The sequence below is a fragment of the Hipposideros armiger genome, unplaced genomic scaffold (assembly GCF_001890085.2).
Source record: "Hipposideros armiger isolate ML-2016 unplaced genomic scaffold, ASM189008v1 scaffold_1397, whole genome shotgun sequence".
Lineage (NCBI taxonomy): Eukaryota > Metazoa > Chordata > Mammalia > Chiroptera > Hipposideridae > Hipposideros > Hipposideros armiger.
In genome coordinates this window covers 71,555-77,735 of record NW_017732747.1, presented here as the reverse complement: position 1 = coordinate 77,735, position 6,181 = coordinate 71,555, and the positions used below count along the sequence as shown (strand labels likewise).

The following is a 6,181-nucleotide window of genomic DNA, read 5'->3' as shown; positions in this document are numbered from 1 at the left end:
TGTTGAGAGTCTACCCTATGCCAGGGACTAGGGATACAAGTTGTATAAGAAAGACAAAGCAACTAATGAAAGCCAGAGATGCTTATAATACTTCAAGGATTAAATAAAATAATACCTTGGTTTGTGAGCATAATTTGTTCCAGAAACAAACTACTCGTATTGCAAGACATTGCTTGTTTACCAAGTTAAAATGTATTAGAAATGTTTGCTCGTCTTGCAGAGCACTCGCAAACCAAGTTACTTGCAATCCGAGGTTTTACTGTACCATACTTTAATCAGTGGTGCTGACCAGCTGCATCAGCAATACCCAGGAAATCATTAGAAATAGAAATTCTAGGCCCCACTCCAGGTCTATGAATCAGAGCCTCTGAGGGTGGGGCCCCGCGGTCTGTGTTCAGGGGACTCTGTTGCATGCTCAAGCTTGATAACTACAGCTTTGGCAGGTTAATAGATTGACCCCCTCCAATAAAGATATAAGAAGTCAATTTTTCTTAAGGCAGAAGTCTTGTGAATAGAATTTACAAGAAAATGTTTGAAGGAATAATCAAAATGAGCATTCAAGGTCATCAAATGACTGAGACATAAGAAATTCTTATCATTTACTATCATTAAAGAAAAAATGCTAGAAGAAACTACTAACAATTCTATAATAACTTTAATGGGAATTTGACTGTGTTTCTCTTCTTTCTTGGAGTGGATTAGGTCCCTTGTCTTATCTAAGTCTGTGGTATGAGATTCCTTGTGCCATTTAAATAGTTTATAGGCAAAGGAAATTATATTTTCATTCCAGTTCTATGCTCACCAGTCAATGCTGCTTTATAATTTTTCTCCTTTATCTTGTCATAGTGAAGTTCCTACCTGGCTCTGTTTGGTTCTGTTTTATCAGAGGGGTGAAGCTTTCCTTCGTGTCTCACCCTCACGAACAGTGTCCATCCCTCTGTTCAGGGCTGTGTCCAATGTTGGGCTGTCCAGGGTTGGCTCCCTTTAGCCCCTTGTGCTCCTTCACATGGGAGGTACTGTTCCTCTCTTCCACTTCTGAAGCCTCATCCCTCCCTTCTTTTTGTTAGTCACTGCTGCACTTTCTCCTCTCCTTCCCATCAATCCTGTCTTAACTAATTTCAGGAGCCTAAATTCTGCCCCAAGCTTTTAGATTGGGTTATCTTAAAGTTAACCCTTGAGGTGAGGATTTACATGCAGACTAGTCATTTGGGAGGTGATCCCAGGAAAGAGGAGTGCAAGAGTGGGGAAGGGAAAGCAGACACTAGATGGTGAGTTATCAACTCACTCACCAGCTATACCAAAGGGTTCAACCCTGCAGAGGACCTCTGGGAGGTAGAATGGATTTAGCACATCTCAGAGCTGCCACCGTTAAGGAGTAAGAAAGTTGGGTATTTATCCCTTGACCACTCATCCATCATTTGTTGAGAGCTGCTTCTGTGGGTGTTGACTCTGCACTTCTGGCTTGTCCTGCTTGCTGCTTGAGCACTTTCCCTGAGAGAAAAGCCCTCAGGCAGGGAGCTTCAGGGGTTCACAGTGAGCAGCCTTCATAATGTAGAGGTGGCAGCCAAGGGGAATAGAAGTGGGATGCCAGCAATGTTACTAGCACAAGGCAGAGGATGTAAATGAAAAACATTCTAAAGCAGAAATGCTATGTGCTCTTCTTTTAACCCAGCAAACTAAGTAGACCTGACCTAATAGATACAGGCTCATGCCGATTTTCTCTTCCTTTCATAATAATTAGAGAAGGTTCTCTAAGATTTTGTTTCTCAAAAGTACAGTGACTACCTAATGTGTTTGGAAGTCACAGAAATAAATAATTCTATACACTTGCTATTTTCATACAACTGAAAGTTTGACCCTTTAAGAAATGACATTTTGGCACTAATTTTTTTAAATAGAGAAATACACTTCTTATTCTTTTCTTAAATAGAGGACATTAAATAGACTTTAGATTTTGTTGAAGACTCAGTAATTTCATTTAATGTGTGTACTAAAACCATAGACATAGTTACATTTGCAAATATGGAGAGAAGGAAATTTAGGATAGATGGCTTTCTTGACAAAACACCTCATACCAACTTAGTTTTATGCATTTGTCTCTTTCCCATAAAAGGAGGGCTGCATGTGACAACCTGGGCAGAGAAATAATTGATACGAGATCATAAACCACCACGGCGTTCTCTGAAATGGTTTTCTGTTCTCTGAAGTGGTTTTCTGTCTCCCCCTCCCTCACCCTAACACACACACACAATCTCCTTTGCTGAAGCTGTTCCCATCTTTTGACTTGTCAGTACTGTTCAAAATACATCTATTATTTCTACACTACAAACACAGTTGATCCCAGGAATCTTCTCATTCACTTACACAAATGCTTTTCCCTCCCATGTTTTGTTGACAGAATGAAATGAGGACTGTATTTCAACATTTTATGGTTTTGTGCTAGAGATGTGGAGGGAGGAATTATGTTTTTAAAATAATAATTGAGATCAATATCGTATTATACTTTCTTGGACATCACGCAGTTGCACACATTTCTGCATGTTCCTCTTAACTTTTTATTAGAAATAAAATACTGGACACCAATTAAAAAATAATTATAACTTTAATAATTAGACAAATTGTGAAAACCTTGCCATGTTCCTGAGTAATTTATAAGGATTAATTCCTTATAAATACACTTTAGAATCAGCAACACTATGAAATTCGAGGAGCAAGTATCTCTCTCCAGGGCTCAATTGCTGGAATAATACTGTGGCTCTGCAAGATGAGAGAAGGGCTCCAGTATAATGGCCATCTTTCCTGAGGGAAGTGTGGTGGCCTGAAGTTTTCTTTCACTGTAAGTACAACAATTTATAAAATTATGAAGAAAACTGTTATATGACTGCCCACATATTTATTTATATTTCAGTCTCAAATATTTTATTTTATAGAAATTTGTAGCATTAGCCTTTGTGAAATGAATCTCTTTTTCCTACTCTCGCTTTAACTCAAGGGCATTTATTTCATTGGAGCCCTTTCAGTGTGGAAGTTTGCAAGCACTAGTACAATATAAAATCATGTAGGGGAGAGCTGGTACTTAAAAATGAATTATTTGAAAAACTAAAATTTTATGCTGAAATGTTATGATTTACATTTTATATCTCGGAATGTAGCCTTCCAGTGCCATGTCTCAGTTTGAAATGCCAACGTTAAATGCATTTCTTAAAAAAAAAAATGTGTTTAGCTCAGTTGACTGCCTTTGTTGCAATAAAACCTTGTGCTTTTTTGGTAACCATTGGGCCAGCAATGGGATGTGCTTGGATGTTTTCACTAAGGAACATTCATCAGAACATCATACAGCTGCTCCAGTGTAGCTGACGTGATATGTAGTGCAGCTACCTAGAACTGGCTGATTCAGGACCTATAAAGCATTTCAACAGCTGCTTTTTTGAAGTACTGATTCCATGCAGGTAGATTATAAGCCCTGCTAGATTGAATTCTATAAGGGAAGAGGAGTTTCTTTTGCTTATTATATCCCAGTGCCGAATATGGTGCTGAGATGTCAATAGATATTCAGTGAACGAATGACTTAAATCCCGGATTTCTTTCTGACGTTGGCTCCTGTCATGCACAGCTAACGTTTGACCCAGTTCTCCACTTGTCTGGACTCCTACTTCACTTTCATTCGCCTCTAGTGGTCTTTCCTATGTTTGCCCTTATACATACTATAGTTTTCCTATTCACAAGTCTTCATTCATCACCAGATGGAATGTTCCTCTAGATTAGAGTGACTTTCCTGCCTTCTACATCCTTGCATCATCGAAGTCTACACAATGGCTTACATAACGTCTTGTAGACTCTTAGCAAGCTAGTCTTTCAACATTTTCAAGAAATATGCAAGTATCTCTTCGTTTTACACATTTGCTTTTCTCTAGAGCAAGATGAGTCTAGGACCAAAGGTAAGTTGGATTAAAAAAGAAAAAAGGCCAACTTTGTAAAGCTCCTAGATCTGATATGGTGATTGGTGGATTTGTTTATTCATTCAATCAGTATTTATTGAGTGCTGAGTGCCAAGTGGGTGCCAGGCACTATTCTTGGTGCTGAGGAAACAGCAATGGATGAAACAGACCCAAATCCCTGTCTTGATGGAGTTATTCCAATGAGGGAAATAGACAATAAGTAAAACATCTAAGAAAGGGAATACCAGTAACAGGGAGAGTTGACATTTTTCATAAGGTGAGCCGTCATTGCCACCATCATTAAGAAGATAACTTTTTAGTAAAGACCTGAAGAAAGAGTGATTGCCAGCTGTGGGAACATCTGGAATGATATTCCCGGAAGAAGGAACAGCATATTAAATCCAATGGTCAGTTCTTAGTTCTCATGTGACTTATCCTCCATAGAAGCTCGTCCCCCTACCCCCCAACCCCCAACAATAAGCACCTTGTTGCATGAGCTAAGCTAGGAGGGAGGAAGATTTATTTGCCTTTATGGGCCTTGGTTTTCCTCAGATAGAACTCCAGCTCCTCACCCTCTAGCACAGAGCCACCTGCTTGGCCACACTAGCCTGGTCTTGAAGCGATGCATGCAAGAAGCTTACCCTGCTGGAACTGTTCCTCTAGAAGACTGCTGACTTGGGCATTCTTTTTCCTTTCATCATATTTCTTCTGAATTTTCTTTGATTGTTTTTTTGTTTAAAATCTCTTCCCCCTCGGGAGTCAGCTTGACCCCTTCTCATGGCCCAGGGGAAGCACATAGCGGGACTCGTACCACTGTCAGCCCGGTGTGCTGTCAGTGAGCATGATGCAGCTCTTTACTAGGGTCTTGATGCAAACCAGTTCGTTGTTGGATGCACTGTAGACATCAACTATCTTTGGATCCCAGGAAGAAGTTCCCCACGTCCAGCTTCATTGCATGGTACTCCTGTTGTCTCCCCGTGCATGGACTGTGTGTACGTGGCGGGGGCCCATCTCAGCATTGGCAGCCGGGCGTCCCCGCTCATATTTTCGCTTCATGTGGTAAGGCTTTCTCTTGCCTTGCGTCTTGTGGCGCTTGTGCCAGTTGTCCTGAGAGATGCCCATAGTTCAGTGCCAGCTGGAAAGAGAAAACACAGAGTCACGGCCCCCCTTCTTCGCAGCCCTTGATGCCACAGATCACTCTGCTATCACGACACACTCCCCCAGGTTTCTTTTTGTCTTACTGATGGCTTCTTTGCTGGTTTTTCCTTCTCGTGTTTTGGAAATAGTGGCATGCTCTCTAGCTCAATCATCATAATTCTTTTCTTCTCTCTGACTCCCTACGCCAGTTCAATCATGTGGCTAAATACACGTAAATACATCTAAATTTGTATTTCCAACCCTGACTTCTCTGACAACTCTATCCAGACTTGTATATCTAATTGCCTACTTGACATCTCATCTATACTCATCCCAAATTTAATATGTCCAAAATCAAACTTTTATTCTCAGCCCCGCTTCCAATACCTTCTTCATCTTGTTCTTTGCCATCTCAGTAAATGGCATCATTATGCACATAGTTGCTCACGCTAAAACTCCGGAGCTTTCCACAGCCCTTTTTTTGCTCAGATCACACAGAAAATTTATTGAATTTAAATATTCATTTATTGAAAAATGAATCAAGATCTCTCTTCTGAGCTTCCATCACACTCTATTTACAGCCCTATCATAGCATTTAAAAAACTGTGTCTTAATTGGAAATAATTTTTCTCATTTATTAGACTGTGAGTCCCTAGAAGGAAAAGACCATTAACATTCATCTTTGATTTACCAATGTTGAGAAAATGCCTGGGCACACAGGGGTGCTTTATAAAAGTGTATTGCATGAATTAATGATTGCTTAGTCTTACTGTTCCCTAAAGAAGCAATTCAGGGAATCTCTCATATCTCCCCAAAGCATTAGGCTAGTAGCATTGTTATGATCAATTATCTTGCACTGGGTAAAATGCAGTCCATTTCTGGTTTAGAAAATAGTTGAATGATATTCTGAAACCACATGAAATTTTAGACTACAATTTTTAATAATGAAAAGCATGCAATTTCCTGTATGATATAAAATGCAGAATTTAAGACAACAAATGCAGAGTTTAGAATTTTAGATTTAGAGTTTGACATTGGTGTTCATTCTAGCCCAATGCCTTATTTTATACATGAGGAAGTTGAGGGCCAGAGCTCAGGAGGTGACA

General features: G+C 39.8%; 1 long non-coding RNA gene and 1 pseudogene across 1 annotated transcript in view; one reads left to right on the top strand and one right to left on the bottom strand.

Moving 5' to 3' along the window:
• The window catches only part of LOC109377427 (uncharacterized), a 58,879-nt gene extending 56,173 nt beyond the window's left edge, over positions 1-2,706 (top strand). The window contains exon 3 of the long non-coding RNA XR_002122866.1: positions 2,684-2,706. This is a non-coding gene — a long non-coding RNA (uncharacterized LOC109377427). The remainder of the gene's footprint in view (positions 1-2,683) is intronic.
• A 1,751-nt stretch (positions 2,707-4,457) lies between these two features.
• LOC109377426 (40S ribosomal protein S8 pseudogene) lies at positions 4,458-5,060 on the bottom strand (annotated as a pseudogene).
• Positions 5,061-6,181: the final 1,121 nt, after the last annotated feature.